Here is a 24,543-nt window from a genome sequence, read left to right as displayed (position 1 = left end):
TGGCCTGGCCACTCCCTATCAAGAGGTGGAATCTGTTCCTCCTTTCCCTTGAACCTGGGCAGGCCTGTGACGGTGTGGACCAACAGAATATGGAGGACATGGTGTTATGCATCAGAAAATGGCATTGACTTCTTCTTACCTGGTAACTTCTGCTTCCTACTTTTTGCAATACTCACCCTTGGAATCTATTCTCTTACTTGGAGTTATTTTCTCCATAGTGCTTGTGTTTGCCTTACAGATTACATATTTAATCAATTATATATTTATTTAATGTTTGGCTCCCTCCAAAAGAATGCAGTCTGTTTTTCACTGCCAACACCCTGAAACACAGTAAGTACTCAATAAATATTTGCTGAATCAATAAAATAATCCTTGGAAGGGAAAAATCTCACCTGGCCTGAAATCATGGCCTGTCTGAAGGACCAGCATCTGTTCAGCCTTCAGGCCCAGTCTGAGCCACTGGTTTCCTGCAGCAGAGATCTCTAATCTTAGATGAGACTGAGACTCTCAAAGACCAGCTAACTTTCAAAGGATGGAGTCAGTTAGGACTCAACTTCCTTCCCTTTCCATTCAATAGAGAGAAGGAGCTGAGGCCCAGACCGAGGGATTTTTTTTTTCTCTGCAGTTGAATATGCATGAAATCCTGACAGATTCAAACAACATAACATTAATTAGAAGTAGGAGTTGGTTAGTTTCTACAAAAATGCAAACTTAGCTACGTTGCCAACTTAATAAGTTCATGAACATTAAGGTAACAAGCTCTACCTTTGAACAAGGGACATGACATAAAAATATTTTCTAAATACAACAGAAAATCAAACTTCCATTTTGGCCATGATGGAATAAGTGGGACCAGACTTACCTTCCTACTATAAACAACTATTAAACTCTACTAAATATATGAAGCAACGGTTTTCAACTTTGGACAGCTGGCAGCACAGGACTGTGATTCATGAGAGAAGGGAAACCCATGGGGTGAAAGCTACATCTGCCTTGGCTTTCTGCCTGGGAGTGCTGTATAGATCCCAGTGTAGGGAGATGGAAACTGGAGAAACATGGTCCCACGGGGCTGATGACCCAGAGATTCAAGTCTAGCGGTGCCCAGGAGGCTGCAATGTTGGTACTAGGTCTGAGGGAGCGAGTTGTATCCTATTTATGAGCTAGACTGGGAGTCATGAGTGTCATTTCTGGCACAGTCAGAGGCCCACCCGATCCTAAGGAAGGGAACCTAGCACCCATCTCTTGGTGAAAGAAATGCTAATGGCACATTGTAGGAAGAGCTTGTGAAATGGGGGAATTTGTTGCAGCCTTAAAATTTGCCATAATATTAGTAATTATTTTCCATGGAAATGGACTAAACATTTTGTCTCATGTCTGGTTCCCCAGGAAATTTTACATAAAAATCAAGGAACACTTAATAAACATTTGTCTTGTTTGAGACATTGATTTCATCCCTACAGTTCAAAGAGTTCACTGAGAGAGGCAGAAAGTAAGAGAAGGAATGGAACTTTTTCTCCTCCATGGTCCAGTGTTCCCTTGTGAGGGGCCCCAATAGTCCACACTCAACATGTGGGAGAGCCCATGGGTCTTCATCTAAATTGACAAGTGCTGCACTTTGATCTCCTCGTCTTCCAGAAGCTTCATAAATTAGACTCCTGTGTTTCAAGATGAAACTGTGAGTAGCCAGTGTTGCTGCTAACCTCAGTACCACCTCAGCTGACAGTTCCTTATTTTATAATTATTCATTACTATGATATTCTTTTTTTGTGTGTCATGAAGTTGGCTTTACCTTATCCGGTAGGATTAAATTTTCTTCTTTATATCTTTTTGCCTTTGGACACAAATATTACCTAAAAGCAAGATTGTTTACTTGCATTAGGCTTGTCATTTGTTCTCTTTAATCATTATACTTAACCTTTAATGACAGTTCCCTTTAATAATTATACTTAATTTTCAGAGAGTTGCATTTTTCATGTCCTTGGAGTAAAGATGTGTGAAAAGGAAAGAGCCTGCATTATTTAAGTCACAAAAGGCCTTTGTTCACTTATTTGTTCATATCTTCTGATATAATTGGCATTTTCCTGGATATTTAACTAGAAAGGCCAGAAAGTATAGATATTGTAAATATCATATAACTGTTAGTTTAATATTTAAATCGTAGCATTTGATATACAAAGAAGACAAGAGCAGAGGAGTAATATTCGGATTTTAGCTTGGCACCTAGTAGCCATGACACTCTGGGCTGGTCACACCATCTCCCTGAGCCCCTAACTGCTTATATGTAATATGCATGTGTCAGACCAAATCATTTCTAATGTCTGCATTTCTAATGACAAGCTGTAGACTACCATAATTCTTTAGTAATATTAGGCTGAATTTTATATAACTTCAAAGCCTTCTAAAAAATATATATACACAAGGCTTTTTTCAGTTTGCAACTAGATTCTTCAGTCTATATGATTTTTCATAGGTGTCCATAAAAATAGATCTTTTGTTCTGCTAGGCCCAAATTTGATTTAACTGCACTTTATAGAGAATGTTTTAAAATATAAAGTGATGCTTTATGGGCCAAATCCAGCCAGCTTCCTGTTTTTGTCAATAAATCTTTATTGGAACACAGCCACACCCATTGTTTATATACTGTCTATGGCGGCTATTGTGCTACAGTAGCAGAGGTGAGTGGTTGAGACAGAAACTATAATGCTACAAGGCCTAAAGTAGTTACTTTCCGGCCCTTTACAGAAAAAATTTGCAGTTCCCTGCTTTAGGACAAAAAAAGTCAAACTCAAAAATGAAAGTCAAAATCTTCAGAAATTCTCTTTTGTTTGAAATACCTCTAGTTGAATCTAGGTACCTCAAGAGACTTCCCAAATCCTTAAGCAGTTTTCAAAAAAAGTATTTTAATCTACATTGGTATATATTTTTAAGGTATGTCATAGTAATGTGAATGAGTATGGAGCCCTCGGATGCACATTTAGTTTGTCCCTAACTTTAAATGGCACTTTCTGGTGATTTATTGGGGTTATCCAGACAGTTTGTCTTTATCGCATCATTTTTCTTATGCTCCTGCTAATCCACACATTACTCTTGCATAAGTGGTAAAAACTAGCGAGGGCCTTCAATGCCCACCAACATCTTCAATGGCTCAAATTAATCACAGTAACAACAAAAAAAGAACTTTCTTCAAATTGAGGGCAGTAACACTATATTACATAACTTCCCTAGTTACTTTGATTCATTAAGAAAGTGACTTTATAGATTAAATGAATTTTTTTAGATTGCAAATTACTACATTATCCTAATATCATTCCATAGCTTTAGTTTTTGATTTGAAAAACCATGACATTCTTTAGGAGTTACCAAATTCTGTTGGAGGAGAGGAAGGGTGAGACGTAACTAGAAGTGAAGGACTGGAAAATATAGATACCAAAAGCAGGATATAATTGCTACATGAAACATCACATAGACACAAAAACTCACCAGAAATCTAAATGCAAAGAACATTAAAATTACATGATTTTTATCTCCAAAAGAGCCCGTTTTAAAAGACTTTTATCCCCACTCATTTCCTTTTTCAGATGCCATCAGCCAGTCATGTGAATGCAAGATTGACATGTAGCAGTTTCGGCATGGAAGGACCACACGGACAGTGATGATAACTTTACTTGTGGTCCACGCAGAAAATGAATAATCTTAATGTAGCTCATTAGAAGTTTGAATAAACACAAGTTTAGTGCATTCTGAAAACACAGCAAGACACACTATCAGCAAGAATTAAATGGGCTTGGAAGTGGGGGGTAATGTGAAGGTAATTTTCTCCCTTAAACGACAAATATATTTTCTAGGTATTTTTACTACTTAAAAAATTTCTCCTGTGGAGAACATAATCTGCCACTCTAAATCATTTGCACATGACCTGAAGGATAGACAATAAAGGGAACTTTAGTAGGTATCAAAGTTTATTGTTACTTTTATGATACAACTAAATGAATATAAGAAAGCAGCAGTGTAGCTATAGCTAACACAAATGGGCACTTCTGACCTAAAAGCCATAGCACAGGGCTGTGTGTGCGAAATAGATCATCCTGATTGTCCTAAGTGCTCCATGGGTTTTAAATATTTTATACCTTCCCTATTTGTTAACGTTTCCAGGTAAACAGATAAATTGGAATAAAGCAGGTTGACTGGAGCAGTGCTTTAGGGAATCAGGCAAGTATTTAATGGACTATGGATAAAGTAAGCTTAGTTTCTAAATTTGGTTTTCACCCACCTATTTTTCAAACACGTATCTTTTTAAATTTTAATACCTTTATTGTTTTGGCCAAAATGAATCTATCCTCATTATGGAAATTCAAACATGATGGAAAAATGTAAAATACATAAAGCAAAAAGTGTAACTGTAAAAGTCCCTTCGATTGCCCACCTCTGTCTCCCAATAAGAAAATCAATTGTTAACAATTTGGTATTTAGTGTTACAGATTTTTTATATCTATATACTGAATAAATATAAACAGAAACAAATTAATATGTATCCTTATGTAAGTCACTGTGTGTATATATATATACACATACACATGTGCACTTTTTAAAATAATAGACTTTGCTTTTAAAAAATTTTTTAGTGAGGAAGATTGTCCCTGAGCTAACATCTGTACCAGTCTTCCACGATTTTGTATGTGGGTTGCTGCCATGGCATGGCTCGATGAATGGTGTAGGTCCATGTCTGGGCTCTGAACCTGTGAACCCCAGGACACCAAAGCAGAGCATGTGAACTTAACTACTACGCCACCTAGCCCCTAGACTTTAATTTTTAGAGCAGCCTTAAGTTCACAGCAAAACTGAGGGGAAGATACAGAGACTTCCCATATACAGCCTGTCCCAAGATGTGCATGCTGTGTCTCCCATAGTCAACATCCTTCAGCAGAGAAGTACATTTGTTACAGTTGATGAACTTGCACTGACACATCATTTTCACCCAGAGTCCCTGCTTTACATCAGGGTTCATTCTTGGTATTGTAGATTCTATGAATTTGGACAAATGTATGATGACATTTATCTACCAAAGTAGTATCATGTAGAATAATTTCACTGTCCTAAAAATCCTGTGTCCTGCCTATCTCTCCCTCCCTCCTTTCTAGCCTCTGACAACCACTGATTTTTTTTACTCTCTCCATAGATTTGCCTCTTCCAGAATGTCATATAGTTAGAATCATACAGTATGTAGCCTTTTCAGATTGGCTTCTTTTTTTTCATTTTATTCAGTATAATTTTTTTTATTGTAGTAACAGTGGATTATAACATTATATAGCTTTCAGATGTACATCGTAATATATTTTGAATTCAGTGTAGATTACATCATGTTCACCACCTAAAAACTAATTATAGTGCATCAACACACATGTGAGCCTAATCACCCCTGTTGCCCTCTCCCCTCACCCCTTCCCCTATGGTAATCACCAATCCAATCTCTGTTGCTGTGTACTTGTTTGTTGTTGTTTTTATCTTCTACTTATGAGTGAGATCATATGGTACTTGACTTTCTCTCTCTGACTTATTTCACTTAGCATAATACCCTCAAGGTCCATCCAAGTTGTCACAAATGGCCATATTTCATGATTTCTTATGGCTGAATAGTATTCCATTGTGTATATACACCACATTTTCTTTATCCATTCGTCCCTTGATGGGCACCTAGGTTGCTTCCAACTCTTGGCTACTGTGAATAATGTTGCAATGAATACAGGGGTGCATGTATCTTTATGCATTTGTGTTTTCAAGTTCTTTGGATAAATACTCAGCAGTGGAATAGCTGGATCATATGGTAGATCTATCCTTAATTTTCTGAGGTTACTCCACACTGCTTTCCATAGTGGCTGCACCAGTTTGCACTTCCACCAGCAGTGTATGAGGGTTCCTTCTCTCCACGTCCTCTCCAACACTTGTTGTTTCCTGTCCTGTTAATTATAGCCATTCTGACTAGAATGAGATGATATCTCATTGTAGTTTTGATTTTCGTTTCCCTGATAGCTAATGACGTTGAACATTTTTTCCTATGTCTGTTGGCCATCCATACATCTTCTTTGGAGAAATCTCTGTTCAGATCTTTTGCCCATTTTTTAATTGGGTTGGGTTTTTTTGTTGAGCTATATTAGTTCTTTGTATATTTTGGATATTAACCCCTTATCTGATATAGGGTTTGCCAACAACTTCTCCCAGTTGTTAGATTGTCTTTTCGTTTTGTTGATGGTTTCTTCTGCTGTGCAGAAGTTTTAAGTTTGATGTAGTCCCATTTGTTCATTTTTTCTTTTGTTTCCCTTGCCCAGTCAGACATGGCACTTGAAAATATGCTGCTAAGACCAATGTCAAAGAGCGTACTGCCTATGTTTTCTTCTAGAAGTTTCATGGTTTCAGGTCTTACATTCAAGTCTTCAATCCATTTTGACTTGGTTTTTGTGCATGGTGTAAGATAATGGTTTACTTTCATTCTTCTGCATGTGGCTGTCCAGTTTTCCCAACACCATTTATCAAAGAGACTCTCCTTTCTCCATTGTATGCTCTTGGCTCACTTGTTGAATATTAGCTGCCCATAAATGTGTGGGTTTATCTCTGGGTTCTTGATTCTTTTCCATTGATCTGTGTGTCTGTTTTCATGCCAGTACCATGCTGCTCTGGTTACTATGACTTTGTAGTATATTTTGAACTCAGGGATTGCGATACCTCCAGCTTTGTTCTTTTTTTTGTTTCCTCACAGCTGTGCCATGTTGGACATGTTGTCATACCTTACAATTTTTGCTAGTCAGATAGGTGAGACTAGTATCTCCATGTTGTTTTAACTTACATCTTTTTCAAAGTGCATTTGAAAACTTTGTTCATATGTTTAAGGCCACTTTTAACGATTTTTCATTTCCTATTTATATCTAGTTTTAGGACCATTTTTATACCATTCATTGTAAATTTTGTTTCTCATTTTCCTGTAGGGTTATTGATTCTATATACTTTAATTTTTAAGAGGTTGTACTAACATACATTAAGAATATCAGTCTCCTCTCTTGCGTATATTGAAAGTAATTTTTCCCAGGTTGTCAGCTATTCTTTGATTATGTTAAAAAATATTTATGTACCCAAATCTATCAATCTTTTATTTAATTAATTCTAGATAATCAGTCTTGATAGAAAGGTTTTCTCTACTCAAGGTTAAAGAAGAATTCAGATATTATCTTCTATTACTTAATAGGTTCATTTTACCATGGTAGAGTTATCAAAATTAAATATGTATGTATATTGGTTCAATAGTATTAACTAAAGTACAGATTTTATATTCAGATTTCACCAGTTTTTCCACTCATATCTTTTTTCCATTCCAAGATATAATGTGGATATTGCATTGCATTTAATCATCCTGTCTTCTTAGTCTACTCCTGACTGACAATTTCTCCATCTTTTCTTTTTTTTTCTAGACTTTCCTGAACTGTTTTGAAGAGTATTGGCCAGGTATTTTGTGGAATATTCTTCCATTTACATTTATCTGATGATTTCTCATGCTAGATTGGGGCTACGGGTTTTGGGGAATAATGCCAAAAGGTGAAGTACCCTTTATGTTTCATTATAGTGCCAGGTATATGATATCAACATGACATATCACTAGTGGTGTTAACCTTGATTACTTGGTTAAGGTGGTGTCTGCCAGGATTCTCCAGGACAAATTCTATATTTTTCCTTTTGAATACTCTAATTTTTGGAACTGAGTGATTAAGTAAAATCCACACTTAAAGTTAGGAGAATTAAGTTCCATTTTCTGGAAGGAAGGAGAGCATCTACATATATTGCTACAAAATATTCTGTAAGAAAGATTAGTCCCTTCTTTGTGGTATAATCCCATACTACTATCATCATTTACTTTGTTGCTCAAAGCATTCCAGCTTTGCCCATGGGGACTCTTTCAGGTTACATCTATAACCTATGTCTTTTTGACCAGTCCCTGTCTTTTTTTTTTTAACAATTCCTTACTTTTTGGTACTGAAAGTTTTTTTTAGAGAATGGTATTTAGAAATTAATGTCCGGGTGTTGGTGTGCTCATTGTTACTGGCTGTCACTGCCTTGGCTCGCTCAGCAGGCAGAGCTAGGAAATGCATGTATCTGTACTAATCTATGTATACACACATAGTTATAATTAGTTATATATATATATATACACATCTGTATATACTAAGCTAAACATACATTCATACTGATATCTCTAACTCTAATCTAGCAACACAGGGTTTGTTTTAGCCTCCTCTCTTGCTTACCTTTCTCTGATAGTCAGAAAACTTCCTTTCACTATCTACAATTTATTGATTTATTTTGTCAATTTTAACGTATATGTAAACTAGCTTTAGAACTGCTAACCTCTATCTCTATGAGAAAAAAACTTATCAACTAAATTACAGTAAATTTGCATAGTTCTTTTGTCTTTAGGCTTACAACAACCAGTAAAAACACCACATTCCACAGTAATTTATGTCAGCCCTTTTTTCTCCACTCCCTTCATTGAGCTTGTGTCACACATTTGTAATACAGTTAGATTCATTTATCACAGTTTGCACTCCATTCTAGGATCCTGATACCTTGGTTGATTTATTTTAAATTTATTTACAGTAATATTCACATTGTGTGAAACTCATACAAATTCATAGAGTCATGTAGCCACTGGCCCAGTATCATACAGGATAGTTTCCATTATCCTAAAAACTCCTCTGTGTAGCCCCTTTTTAGTCAACTACTTCCTCTCCACAGCCCTGGCAACCACCCATATGTTTTCTATACCTGTAGTTAAGCTTTTCCTAGAATACCATAAATAGACTCATATAATATATAGCTTTTGGGGTCTGGCTTCTTTCACTTAGCAAAATGTATTTAAGATTAATCCATATTGTTGCATGAATCAACAGTCTACTTCTTTTTATTGCTGAATAATATTTCATTGAGTGGATATGCCACTATTTGTTTATCCATTCATCTGTTGAAGGACACAGGACTGTTTCCATTTTTTTTCTGGCTAAAGCTGCTAAATAAATATAGGCCTATAGGCTTTTGTGTGAACTGAAATTTTCAATTCACTTGGGTAAATACCTAGGAGCAGGATTGCTAGATTATATGGTAAGTAGATGTTTGATTTTTTCAAAAAATACCAAAGCATCTTCCAGAGTGTTCAGGAACTATTCCAGGAATACTTTGTTTTCCCACCAGCAATGAGTGAGAGTTCGTGTTGCCCTACATTGTCCCCAGTAGATGGCATTATTATTTTTTTATTATTACTTTTATCAATTCTAATAGGCATGTGGTGATATTTCTTTGTAGTTTTAATTTTCATTTCTCTAATGACAAATGATGTTGAGCATTTTTTCATAAATTTATCTTTATATATTATGAAGTGTCTGTTCAGATAGCTTGCACATTTTTTATTTGGTTGTTCATTTAATATTGTTGGGTTTTTAAGAGTTCTTTATATATCCTGGGTGCAGATCCTTCATCACAGACATGTGATGTACAAGTATTTTCTCCTAGTCTGTGGCTTGTTTTAAATCTCTTAACAATATCTTTCAAAAAGCAAAAGCTCTTACTTTTGATGATGTACAATTTAGCAATTTTTTCTTTTATGGATAGAGCTTTTATTGTACCTAAAATCTCACTGCCAAACTCAAAGTCATGAGCATATTTTTCCTACGCTTTCTTCTAGAAGTATCATAGTTTTGCTTGGCATTTAGGTCTATGGTCTGTTTTGAGTGAGTTTTTGTATAAGATGTGAGATATGTGTCAAGGTGTACATTTTTTGCATGTGGACATCCAATGGTTCCAGCATCATTTTTTGAAAAGACAATAATTTCTTCATTGAATTGTCTTTGCACCCTTGTCAATAAGAAGTTGACAATATTTGCGTGGGTCTGTTTTTGAGCTCTGTGTTCTGTTTCATTGATCTATGTGTCTATTCTTTTGCCAATATGACACCATCTTGATTACTGCAGATTTATGGTAAGTTTTGAAATTGGATAATGTAAGTCCTCTAGCTGTATTCTTCCTTTTCAGATTTATTTCAATTATTCTAGTTTATTTGCCTTTCCACATAGTTTTGGAATCACAATATCTCCAAAACTCTTTTAGGGATTTTGATAGATTGTGGTAAGTCTATAGATCAAACCATGAAAAACTGACATCGTAACAATATTGAATCTTCCAATCCATGAACATGGAATAGCTCTTCATTTATTTAGATCTTTGAATTCTTTCATCAGTGTTTTATAGTTTTGAGCATATAGATATGCACGTATTTTGTCATAATTATACACAGTTACTTCATTATCTTTTGGTACTAGTTTAAAGGATTTTTTTAAAGACAATTCCATTTATTTATAGTTTGTATGTAGAAAGAAAATTGACTTTCATTTGTTTGTTTTTTGACATTCCGAAAGCTGAGCATATTTAATGTATGAAACTTGGAGTTTGGAGGTAAGTGTACACCTGTTAAACCATCATCAAAATCAAAGTTTATGGATAAACATCCGTAAATTCCAAACTTTCTTTCTGCCCCTTTTATCGATTTTTTAAACATTTCTTTTTCTTTTACGCTAGAAGCACTGAACATAAGATCTATCCTCATAGCTGTAAAGATGGACAAAATTGACAAACACTTAGATAGACTAAGCAAGAAAAAAAGAGAATACCCAAATAAATAAAATCAGAAATGAAAGAGTAGGCATTACAACCCATGCCACAGAAATAAAAAGGACCATAAGGAACTATTATGAACAATTATATGCCAACAAGTTGAACAACCTAGAAGGAATGGAGAAATTCCTAGAAACATACAACTTACTGAGACTAAATCAAGAAGAAATAGCCTGAACAGACTGAAACACTTCCAAACTCATTCTATAAGACCAGCATCATCCTAATACCAAAGCCCGACAAAGACAACACATGTGAAGAAAACTATAGGTCTATATCCCTGATGAGCACAAATTTAAAAAATCCTTCAACAAAATAGTAGCAAACCGAGGGGACAGCCAGGTGGTGTAGCAGTTAAGTTTGCACGTTCCACTTTGGCAGCCTAAGGTTCACCAGTTTGGATCCCTGGCGCAGACCTACACACCAGTTACTGAGCCATGCTGTTGCAGGTGTCCTACATATAAAAAAAAATAGAAGAAGATGGCCACAGATATTAGCTCAAGGCCAATCTTCCTCAGCAAAAGGAGGAAGAATGGTGGTGGATGTTAGCTCAGGGCTAATCTTCCTAAAAAGAAAAAGAAAAAAAAATAGTAGCAAAACAAATTTGTATGTAGATTCCACACACACACACACAAAACCTGTTAGAACTAATAAACAAATTTAGTAAAGTTGCACAATACAGAATAAATATACAAAAATCAGTTGCGTTTATATACACTAACAATGACGTACCCAAAACGGTAATTAAGAAAACAGTCCCATTTACAATAACATCAAAGAGAATAAAATATTTGAGAATAAACAATTGAATTTTGTATCTTAACTCTGTAATCTATGACCTTAATAAACTCACTTATTTATTCTAGAATTTTGTATTGGTTTGTTTTCTTTTTTGTAGATTCTATGAGTTTTCATCTCAGGCCATATCATCTGAAGATAAAGGCAGTTTTATTGGTTCCTTTATAATCTGTCTTTCTCTTCCTTCTTTCCTCCCTTACTTCTTTCCTCTCTCCTTCTCTTTTTTCCTCTTCTCTTCTCTTTTTCACCTGTTCTTTCCTCTCCTTTCCTCTTCCCTTATTTCCTCTTCCATTTTATTTTCTTCTATTTTGCTTTATTTCATTGGCTAGGACTCCTTGTAGTACGTTGAGTAGGAAAGACGAGAGAGAACATCCTTGCCTTGTTCCTGATCTTTGGGGTATAATATTCACCATTAGGTATGAAATCTATTTACTTTTAACATTATCGATATTGTTTAATATACCTCTACCATTTTACTATTTGTTTTCTCTATATCTCGTATTTTTCTTGTTCTTCTGTTCCTCCTTTCTTTTGTGTTAGTTATTTTCTGGTGTACCATTTCAAATTTTTGTTGTTTTATTCACATATTTTTGAGTTATTTTCTTTATGTTCAAAAGAGTCTAATATACACTTTAATTTAGCATAATCTATTTCAGATTAATAACAACAATTCCATAAAAATATGGAAATTGGCTCAACATAACTCTATTTCTTCCCCCACTTTTGTGCTATCAGTGGCATATTATTACTTCTTCATATGTTGTAAGTGCATCAAGACAATCTTATAAATATTGCTTTATGTAATTCTCTTTTAAATAAATTAAGAAAATAAAAAGCAAAATATATACTGTATACTTATGTAATTACCTTTACTGTGTATTTTATTTCTGTGTGTGGATTTAAGTTATCATCCAGTGTCAATTCCTTTCAGCCTGAAAGATATCTTTTAACATTTCTTGTAAGGCAGGTCTATTAGCAATGCATTCCCTCTCTTTGTTCATCTGGGAATGTCTTTATTTCATCTTCCTCTTTGAAATGAAGTGTTGTTGAATACAAAAATTTTGACAGACTTTTTTTTTCTTTTAGCACGTTTAATATGTCACTCTATTAGCTTCTGACCTTCAGTGTTTCTGATGAGAAGTCAGCTAACAGTCTTATTGTGGTTCCCTTGCACGTGTTCACTTGCTTTTTCCTTGTTTCTTCCAAGGTTTTTCCCTTGACCTTGTCTTTCAAAAGTTTGACTATGACTATTCTTTTACTTAGAGTTTCTTGTACTTCTTGGATGTGTAGATTAAGGCTTTTCTTTAAATTTAGGAAATTTTCTGTTGTTTCCTTAGAGAGTTTTTCCGCCCTTTTCTCTCTCTCTCTTCTCTTCTTAGGACACCCATTATATATGCACTGGTATGCTTAATGGTTTCCAACGTCTCCAAAACTCTGTTCGTTTTTCTTCATTAATTTTTTCCTTTCTGTTTTTCAAAGTGGATAGTCTCTATTAGTCTATCTTCAAGTTTAGTGGGGTTTTTTTCCTCCTGCTTGTTCATATCTGCTGTTGAGCTGCTCTAACATATTTTTCATTTTAGGTGTTTTGCTGAATGTCCATTTGATTTCTATGTGTGCATGTGTGGTGTATACATATATGTATATTTATATGTATATGTAATTTCTATCTTTTCATTGATCCTCTCTATTTGATGAGTCATTGTCATTACATTTTCCTTTAATTTTTAAAAATATACTTTGCTTTAGTTCTTTGAAAATATTAATAATAGATGTTTTGAAGTCTTTGTCTACTAAATCTAACATCTGAGATCCTTCAAAAATAATTTCTACTTACACTGCTTTTCTTTTTCCTCTCTATGGACCATACTTCCTTATTTCTTTGCATGTCTCATAATTTTTTGATGAAAATCAGACATGACATTTTAGATAGTGTATTGCAGCAATACAAGGTTCTGATCCCCACCCCCTAAGTTTATTTTTGTTGCTATTTTTGTTTGTTTGTTTCTTTCTTATTTAAAAACTTGCCTGGACTAATTCTCTAGAGTCTGTCTCCCTAGTCAGCCATATCTCTACCAACTTATTTTTTCTGTTTTAAAACTTAGATTTCTAGACATTACCCTTGGGTTAGTATAGCTTAGTGGGTAGCCAATGATCAATCAGAATTTGCACTTAAACACTTTGAGCCAGTAAGAATTGCACCTTTTGCTTATTGCTTTGTGTGTGGATGGGGAACATGTTGAAAGTTCAAGCAGTTACAAGTCTGCCCCAGCTTTTACCTCCTGCTTATGCAAGGCCTCATGTTGAGCCCGGGGTGAGTAGATAGCTGGGTCCCTCTCTGGTCTCTCCTGAGCACGCACACTGTCTTGGGCAAACACATAGCATTCCAAACCACCAGGAGTATCTTGACGCTTATCAAGTCTCACTATGGATGTCTTGTCCCGCAATTCTTCCTATTTCATTTCTGACTGCTATTTTCTTTGCCTTAACCAATATTGAGGCCTCAGGCAGCTGCAATGTTGAACTTCCTCATTTTTTTGCCATGAAAATTGTTATTGTTTTTGGCAACATGCCTAGATATGTGGTTTTCCCTCACTCCTCTTCAAATCAAGCTGGGCTTCTCAGCAGCAGAACTGCTTCTTCTCACAGTTTGTTCTAGCTTGGTAGAGCTACTAGCCCACAGAGCTCAGAAGGAGGATGGGAACTGCCCAGGGCAAATCACCACAGATCCTGTTATACTGATAAAAGTCTGGTAGTTTTTCTTGAATAAACACCTCTTAAATTGGTATATTTCTTTGGCATTTTTTCAGAGCCCCAGAATGGTTGATTTTGACTTTTTAAAATAATTTTTCAATTGTTTTTGGGGAGAGAATTTTCAATGCTCCTCATTCTGACATTCCAGAGGCCTTACTTCATGGGTTTTAAAAAAATTTCTCATTAGCTTTCGTTTTCAACAATTTACTCTGATTTGTCAAGGTGTGATTTCCATTATATTTATTCCACTTGGGTTTTGCTGAGCATTTTTGGTATGCATGTTAATGCCAATCATCTATGTTGGTCATTTTCAGAAAATTCTCCTTCCCTCTTTTCTAGATAATTTATCTCCAAGTTTACTGATTTCCTTTTTTTTTTTTTTTTTTTTTTTGTGCAGTGTAAAATCTGTTGTTAAGTCTCTTGGACAAATTCTTTATTTCAGATATTGTCTTTTTCAATACTATAATTTTTCTGCTGAAATTCCTTTTAATTTCCTGCTACTGGTATAATATTTTTCTTAAGTTTTAAAATATAATTTAAAGTAATTATTGTAACGTTCTTTCCTGTTAAAAGTAATACTTGGTTCTACTCCTCATAACAATCTTTTCCTTTATTTTTGCCCATAGTTTTCTGATTTTCGTGTTTTTTTTTAAATTTTTGCATGTCATATAATGTCTTATTGAATCTTCTGTATAAAAAAATAGGCAGGAAATCATGACACTTTGATTTCTGAACAGAAAATGCCACTTCCCTTATGAGGTCTGATCTAAGCTTTATTGAACTGGATCTGCTACAGGTTGGAATTTTTGTTCTTTTGAGTTCACTTTTGGCTTCAAATGTTTTGGGGGTAAGATCAGAACTCTGCATTTCAGAAGGACTTGAGATCTAAGGACTGTGAGGTTCACAGGATTTTTTTGTGCTTTACAGGCAGCTTTTGGGGCCGCTGGTGAGTTCTCCAACCACACCCTGTTCAACATTATGCACCTCAGGAGATGATGCACTGATTTCCTGTTTTGGCCCCAGCATTTAGCATGTTTCCATACATTTGGAGCCCTTACAGGAAAGAGTTTGTGGATGGTTGAAGAAGTCTTTGCTTCTGGGGCTTTTGGGAATCTAATCCGTCTTGCCATCTCTCATTTTACATTAGAAATTTAGAAATTTAGGTGGTTTCCTCTTAAACATCCCTTGCTTATAGAAGGTTTTATCCTCTGTTCACTCTGCCTCCAGGCATAAAAGTAACCAGCAATTTCTTTTTTTCTAGGAAGTATTCATTTCTTTCTAGAGTTTACTTCATTTAAAATTCTTTCTATCCTCAGATTTCTAATGGCTTAAAAAAATTCTATGACTATTTTTTAACATCCAAAGTTTTTTTGTTATTATAGTGAGAGTTATGGCCTTTTGTGACCCTTTAAATACTAACACAAAGTAGAAGTTAGTTGACTCCAGTTCTCTTGATGGGAAAAATAAAAGAAAAAGATAATTCCTCACTTGGTGAGGAATTGGGGGGCATCAAGGGGGGAAATTATATATATATATATACTTAATCTGATAATCTGAGAAGTAAATATTTATATCAGATTAAATGCAAAAAAAAAAAAAAAGCCACTGTTGGAATAAAAGTATTTTTAGTGCTGTAAAGGAAAACTTCTTCCTCAATGCAGGTATATTCCCAGATCTCAAAAACAAACACAAATTGTTTCTCTGTTGATTGCACCTCATTTCCAGTGGCAATGATTGTCCTATGCAAATTTACTGAGGAAATGGTGGCAAGAAAATGTCTGATAACTTCTGTCTGAAAATAAGCATTTGATATTTGAATTGATGTGGGTTAGAAGAAGTGTCAAGGTTTCTGAGTCAATGAAAGAGTGTGGAGACTGCCCAGTCCGGCACAGCCTGTATAATATGCGGGAGATACAATCTGTGTGCAGAACATTTTTCCCCTCAGGACGAATGCTACGTGCAAACCTTTGAGGGAAATGTTCTTCAGCCATGCAGTGGTGCTTGTATTTTCACTTGGACTCTTTATTTTATGCTCAAACATTGCTAAGTTTGGTCTTTCTATGAACTGAAGGGGAAGGCTGAACGGAGTCAAAAATACTATTCACAAAGAAGATGGAGTTGCACGGTAATCGTCCTGATAGTCTTGCAAAATGCACCTCCTCTGTCATTGCCGGGTTTATGAATAGTACATTGCATATAAGTGAGCTTTCCTTGTGGAAAGAAAATACATTTTAGAAAACAGTGAGGCTTGGATAAAAATCTGTATATCCTTTGCCAGTCAGGTGAATTTAACCATATGCACATTAACATATATCACTTTTTTTTTTAAAGTTAAAGCCTTTCCGGAATTTCATAATAAGAATCCTTAACATGTTCTCCAAGATTGTACCTCCCGCTCCAGTCTAAGTTGGGCTATACAACAGGTATTGGTCTTCTTTCAATTCCCCAAATCTCAGTACTTCTCTAGCTTCTAAGGATAGGAAATCTTGGAAACATCAGGTAGCAATACTCAGAGAACAGATTTTGGCATCCTGCAATGGTCATAGTCATCTTTGGCAGTGGAAGGATTCCTGACACTGGTTTTGTAGCAAAGTGAGTTAGTGTGAGACATGGAGCAGAGGGAAAACATAGTAGGTGTCTTCAGGTGATTCTGACTGACACATCATTCTAGGAGCTCAGGGAATTTCAAATAACTTATGTGCTTATGCACGTGAAAGGAATGAGAGGGGTGCTCATAGAACTATAATTTGACATAAGTATTAATGTTACTCTTCCTGAGATGACAGGTGATAGTCAATAAACACCTAGATTCCAAGTATAAAAAATTGTTAAAAGTTAATGTAAAATAGATTATTGGTTTCTATTCTTACATGTAAAGATCTTGGAAGTCATCACTTGTATCTTTAAATGAGAAAAAGCTGAACAAGGACAGCCTGGTGGTGTAGTGGTTAAGTTCCCTCACTCTGCTTCTGTGGCCCTGGTTTTGTGGGTTCGGATCCTGGCCATGGACATGGCACCACTCATCAAGCCATGCTGTGGTGGCGTCCCACGTACAAAATAGAGGAGGATTAGCATGGATGTTAGCTCAGGGCCAATCTTCCTCACCTAAAAAAAAAAAAAAAAAAAAGGCTGAACAAACTGAAGATCAATGACTTTTCTTAGAGCCATCAGAAGACTGAGGTTTCAGGCAGTTCATCACCCTCAAATCTGAGAGAGCTGAATATAGAGAGTCACAACTGAGATCTGCCTGCCTGGAGCAGAAGCCGCTGGAACCGTAAACCAGTAGGTACCTTTAAATGGCAACTTTGATGAATTGACGGTGGCTCAGTGAGAACTAGCTTGAGAGTGAGAAACTTCTGGTGTCCCCATTCTTAGAGACATCCCCGCAATTTTGTGGGTTTTAGCTTCAGGAAACCAACAAGTTCTCAGGGTGAAGTGCCAAGAAAGACTTCCTCTTGGCTCTGGCAGCAAGAGGGAAAGAGTAAGCATTGTAAAATACGACCACAACATTCTCACAAAGAGCAACTCTTCAGGGTAAAAATCTTTACCAGATCATTATCCCGCCTGAGAGAAAGGCATTTCTCTGATTCCAGTGCCTTCTAGCTTTCTTCTCTTGCTAAAAAGGAGTGCGAAAGCTAAGAAACAGTTGTGAAGGTCACATCCCAGGGACACAGTTGCACTAAGAGACTGACATTTATTCATAAGACTATAGAATGCTTCCTTTCCCAGAGCTTACCACCACATCGACTGGGCTTCAGTATAATAACGGTGGATAACAGCTGAAAGAGCTGCAAGATGCAAACGCCATCTAAAAGGAGCTCATAGGCAGGCCCAAAGGCAACAAGGATACAAAAACTAAAGGAAGGGAAGCCTCTGGCAGCACATGCTACAGGTAGTTTAATGTTGCCTGCCTCTGCAGATTTCTGGAGCTTTCCTCTGCATAGCTCCCTCCTCTCCAACACTCTGTGTTTAAAATTTCGGCTCCTAGGGCCTCATCAAAATGCAACCTCTGTCTCCTCAATTCAGCGAAATCTCCACGGTCAGCTCTATACTCTGATTCTGAAAGTGCCTCCATGAAAAACCTCAGGGCGACTTCTAAGCTTCTTGGTTTATTTTCATTTTCTCCGGGATCACAGTCCATGGTGTCTGCAGTCCCATGTGTAAAATCAGCCATTATGTGTACAGCGTCAAGTTGTTTTCCTAGTTGTGTATACCAGGAGGCAAAATTTGACACTGGTTACTCCAACATGGCTTACTGTGATTTTGCAGCTTTTCTGGCTTATTCTCATTGTTACAATCAGAAGAACGGTCTCCTGAGTCTTTTTGCCTTCTAGCTAGATGTAGAAATCAGGACTACAATATTTGCTAAACGTTTGCAAATATAAAAGATTCTATGAAATTATAAATTAAGTATTATTCCACTTTGTATTTACCACTCTGCTGTACCAGTGGTCAGTGGTTTCTCGTGTGTCTCCGAGTGAGAGGGATTCAATTCCCCAGTTCAACATGTACCATGTCACCCATTGAGACGTAGGGCAGAGAGTAGTGCTTAATACTGAGCCCTGATCAAATATGAAAGCACTGTGGAGATAAGAGTGCAGAGGAAGTCTAAAAGCCTTGCAGTCTTCCAGATGGCAATGTTAAGGGACACACTGTTCCTTATTTCTTAGGTTCATTGCTGCATTTTCATGTTGAGACAATCTAATCTTTGGTGATGATACAAAATCGATATTCAAAACACATGGTCTGGGTCAAGCAGGTAATTTTAAGTGAGGCTATTCTCCATGAAAAGATTAGAGACATCATGGCAAAACATAAGGCATAAAAGAGCATGCTAATGTACCGTGTCTTTCCCAGGTTACTCTGAAGCATATGCCCCTAATTCACATCAGTGTCACAGAGAGAATTTTGAGTGACAACTCTTTCATCTTACATAGTAGTTTGCTAAAATAATTCTATAGTAATGGATATTATTTTTGAAAAACTACTCCCAAATTTCTTGTTTAAAGACCTCAAAATGATTGACGAGGACTTAGGCTGAGTTTTTTTCTCTACCAGGAAGGTAAGACCGAGCTGAGAAATTAAATGAAATGTCTAGAGGGATACTTATCCAGTAGTTTGTGATGATTTCTGACTTGAAAATCACTATCATAATGATCCTGTTTTCCCTGAGCATCTTTGCAAGGTCAGAGGCCTCTGTGCGCGTTCCTGTGGTTTATTTGGGGCCTCTTGAGTATCTTCTGAGCAGGAATAATTTAAGGGGAAAATAAAGAGAATTTATCAAACTAGAGGATATACCTTTTAAGGAAAACAGGCAAGGTACCTGTTGGGTTTTAAAATGTTTTTTAGTGCTCATTTCTTCCTCTTGCATAAATTATATATCGAACAACCTATGGTGAATTAACAATATTTTCTTTGTACTTTAATTGGTGGGTATAGTCCTTAGAACAAGATAATTAACTTTCCTTTTGACAAGCCTCTCTTTCAGTTGACCCTCTCAGAGGACCTCAAGAAGATAATTAAACACTCTCTAAGGTATTTTCACAGTCTTTATTATCTTTGATTGCTAATACGACAGCAGAAAGTAATTTACTTTTTTTTCAGGTTAATAGAATATTTTTTGAAAAGTCTTTGTTAATTTTGAGTATGATGAACTCAATTACTACAGCAATAATGCTTTTCAGACGCAACTTGGAGTCAGGGCAAGCACAAAGATGCCATTTGTTTCCTGTGGTCATATTTGAATCTGTCAATAGGTTTACGTACATGACATTAAGAGTGTTTCTTCACCATTCACTATTCAGAACTCACAAGTTCAGATACATACTAGTTACTATAAGTTTTATGTCTCAATAAATAAAGCACAAATCAATTCAGTCTGAGCTCCAGGCATGTAAAAGAATATGATTGCCACAGAACAAAAGTGTTCTTAATATTTTTATTTTGAATTATGCACAAGCTACATTTAACTGCAGGAATGCACTATTTGATGCATTTATATTGATTCATGCTCTTGTATCTAATGAGCATTCAAGCTGATTGAATAAAAATGTCAGCATATTTAGAGGAAATTTTTATAATCAGGAACCACAAAAACATTTAGAGAAAGTAGAACATGCCCCTTTAGCTGTCTCGAAACCAAGTCAATCTTCATTTTTTTTCTTATTTAACCTGGCAATCGCTATACTTGAATGCAAGCAATCATTCATTCATTTAACAGACACTTGTCTAGAGTAATCTAGCCCTTCCTGGGAAAATTTGATAAAGAAAGTGACACACGTCAGGGGAAGCCTCTGCTCCAGCCTTTAAAATCTATATGTCGGAAGCAGAAAGTATGCTTTCCAATCTGAAGAAGAGACGTGAAGCAAACAGCTAGAGAAGTACTCCGCACAAAGTCAAGGTCCTGACACACGCCATATGGTGGGTGCGCCACACTGCTTCACACCATCATGCTTCTGCCCGACTGCTCCTCCACTTGGAAGGCCCTTGTCGGTCTCTCTGCACTATGTCACATCAGCCTGGCAAGCACAGTCACTGTTCAAAACTGAGTTCAAGCTCACCTCATTCATCAAGTCCTCCCTGGACATCCCCTAATCTCAGTCCAACTGACCTTTCTTTCTTTCTTTTTTTTTTTTTTTTTTTGATATGCATAGTAAAAGCACGGCATGTGTCTTTGACTAGTCAAATAAATTCTGCTATTTTCATTTATATAAATATATACATCAGGCAGAAATGTAAATTCTCGCTCATCACCACTCTTTTCTGCAGCCACGTTACTTAGTGGTGAAGAGTGCACCTTCTGGGTTGGACCAGCTTCCTTTGAATTTCAGTTTCATCACTTTCTAGTTGCAGAATGTACAAGTTATAAATTATTTAACCCCCTGGTGCCTCAGTTTTCCCATTTAGAAATTGGGGATAGTGGTAGCTATTTTGGAACTGGGGATGATGGTAGCCAAGTTATAAGGTAATTATAAACATTAAGTTGTGTAAATATAAATCACATTGTAAGCATTTGATATGCTTTAGCTGTTAAGTAGAGAAATTCTACAGATCTGTATCCACAAGCCAATTCAGAGAAAGGAAAATGCACCCACGGAGAGAAAGTCCTTTGGGAGCTCTGTTAGTTGCTGCAGAAAATTAAACTCTGCCTCGAAGCAGACGGAGCAATGTTACCCACACAGGCTGCTTTTCAAAGAGCGAAGCCATGGGGCTTCAGATTCTTTTCTGGCACCAAGGCAGCAAAACACATTTAAAGTTCAATTAAGTAATTGGTGTTTCGGAGGGAACAAGGAAACAGGGCCCTTCATAACACTAATAAGAGTATAAATTGGTACAAACATTTCAGATGATAGCTTGACAATACGTATATCCTTGAAGATTTGCATACATTTTACCAGGAAATTGTCCTCTTAGAAATATATGCTGATAAAATGATCAGTCATACATACAAATATATATGTGAAAGAATACTAGAGTTTTATAAAGTAAAACCATACAATGTTCAACAGTAAGGTCAATGTGTAAGTTTTCCAACAATAGGCTTATTTTCTTTCTGTAAAACAGAATATTACATAATCAATAAAATTATATTGTAGAACAATATATAATAACGTAAAGGATGTTCATAAAGTATTATGGTATAGTAATATTTTACATTTATTTCATATACATAAGGTAGAAAAGAACTAAAGATTTATTTATCCACCTAGATCATAAATTTATACACACACGCACCTCAAAGGGGTCTGAACAGATCTGTACCAAAACCCAGTATTGACAATGGTTATCAGCAGGTAGGCTCATTATGCTTATCAATATTCTCTAAATTTTCTACAGTGAATTTCTATGAGCTTCATGAGGAAAACAATTGAGTAATACTTGAAATATGCTTCTTTTCTTTTCAGTAATGCTGTTTAAGTCAGGCTCCTAATACTTTTCAAGAGGTTCACACCATTTATTCCTCAAGCCTCATTAAGGGGTGACCCTGGCTGTATCAGGGAGAGAATTTAATCTTTCAGTGGAATTTCCTGTGTGTAAGTCCTTTGTGGAGTAGGAATCAAGGATCCTGAGGGAGTTAGTCTTACAAGAATAGTCACCTCTCCTCTTGCAAATACTGACCTGGGGTAGGTGGCTGCCAGGAGAGTTTCCATAGGCACAAACAAATTGACAGTGGCCTGCCTGGTACCAGGGAGCTGGGAGAAAAGGTCCAGTTTGGGGGACAGATAATTCTTGGCCACCTGGCTGCTTTGGGTTACGACCTCTACCTCTCTGTGGTCAATTTGCTAGCAATAGAGGCTGGGAGGATGCCTGAACAAGCAAAGTGGATCATTCGCCACCATGTTTTAGGCTTGGGCCTACAGTCAAAAGCGAATTGTTTAAAAAAGTATTTAACTCTGAGTATAAACCAAAGAGAATATCAGCATTTTCTAACACATGAACAAAGGGAAAACTTTCTACTCTAAAAAGTCTCACATCTATAAAACTCTAGAGGTAAATAAAACCCAACATATCCATCTGATGAAGTAGTAAAATTTGCCCTTTGATTTTATACTTCTGTAGAACAAAAAAGGTCACTGCACAAAATAACATCATAGCAGATTTTTATTAAAGACTTCAGTGTAAATTGTATCAATTAGAAAGTAAAAATATAAATGATTAATATAGTATTAACTATCACTTATTGATTATCTACTTGTTTCAGATGCTTTATATGATATTCATTCCTACAGGGATATATTGAACATCTGCTGAGACAATGCCATTAATAATACAGAAATGACCCCTGCTTTCATAAGCAGACTAATGAGGGAGAGAGACATTAAATAATAATCACAATTAATTAATTTCCATTGTGGGCAAATGATAAAGAATATGTTCAAGTGATAGGGGAAGACTTTATTCAAGAAGTGATATTAAAACTGTGAACTACCAGATTCCAGTTGAAGTGGTAACGAAGGACAGAGACAGTCCAGGTAAAGAATATGGCGTATGGTACATTGCACATACCTTTGCATTCCTTCCTCACCGTTGTGCCAGGAAAGTCTTGTATCTCAACATATTTAAAGATAGACCAACCCTCAGTCCAAGTTTTAGTCATAAATTCATGTAAACTTTCAAGTGCACTCACTAATACATTGAATCCAAAATTTCTAGTAAGTGCACTCATATCAGTAATTTTGCTCTGATCCACACTAATATTGTGTTGTCCTTTGTCTGATACCCTGGAATCAGTTCCCAAGCATATTTTCTTGTGTTTTTGCAATGCCTTTGTTATGTTATTTATTTCCTTCTGATTTAGACTCTTTACTTGTTCTTCTGGGGCATGTTGACACAGACACCAGCATCAGCCCAACACGATCCTTTCTTTAGTTGTTAGGGTTCCCAAATATAGATCTCCATCTCCAAGCTCAGAAACACCAGAACCTGCCAAACGGAGTCAACTCCCTTCCAGAGGTTTCAGCTTGGTGGGGCTCATTTCTCAAGCTTCTAAGTTTTAATGATTTCAACTTTCCCCTTGATTTACTTTTCTCTATGACAGTAGATACTTCCTATATATTGGTGTAGATATATAATGTATCTAATAGAGGATATATTGCCATGATATCTAAATGAGCTTTTTTTTGCATTTTGTTACCTATTCAATAATTCTGTATATTGAGTTAACAAGTCTTCAAATTAAATTCTCTGTTAAAAATATCTGCTGCAATTTCTGTCTCCCGAGTAGACACTGACTGATATAGAAGTTTTTATCAGGAGTGGTCCAAAGAAATGGTCCCTCAATGATGGGATTTGGAAGTTGCCTTGCTTCTGTATCAGAGCATGAGTACAGTACTAGACTCCTTGCCACTGGGAAATGGGATGCTAGTTAGTCAAAGGATGCTGCAGAATTTTGAGTAATCACCTATGGTTGATTTTGATGAAGTGCTTTCTCAAGCAAGTGTCTTGGGAACTACAGGTTTCTGCACCTAACCTTACCGTAATTTTAACTACAAAAATAGCGACATGGAATTAGCGTGGGGCTGGTGAATATTTAGCAAGTAATTCTCAAAAACATCTTATTTTCAGTCATGGCCAATTTTCTTGGTGTAAATATTCCCACCATGGCCAATAGCAAACTATGAATGTGGTGTCACTGAACATGGACTTGAGAAGAGACACACGCATCATCTTCTGCTAGGTGCTATGAGCCAGCTCCAACACATGGCTGCACGGGATTGATTCTTTGGACCGCACTGGAGTGCTTATAAAAACAATGACAAACTCAAGTCTGTAAACTCTCAGACAAAGTCA

This window comes from Equus przewalskii, chromosome 8, assembly GCF_037783145.1.
Source record: "Equus przewalskii isolate Varuska chromosome 8, EquPr2, whole genome shotgun sequence".
In the NCBI taxonomy this organism is placed as follows: Eukaryota; Metazoa; Chordata; class Mammalia; order Perissodactyla; family Equidae; genus Equus; species Equus przewalskii.
This window is presented reverse-complemented; position numbering follows the sequence as displayed.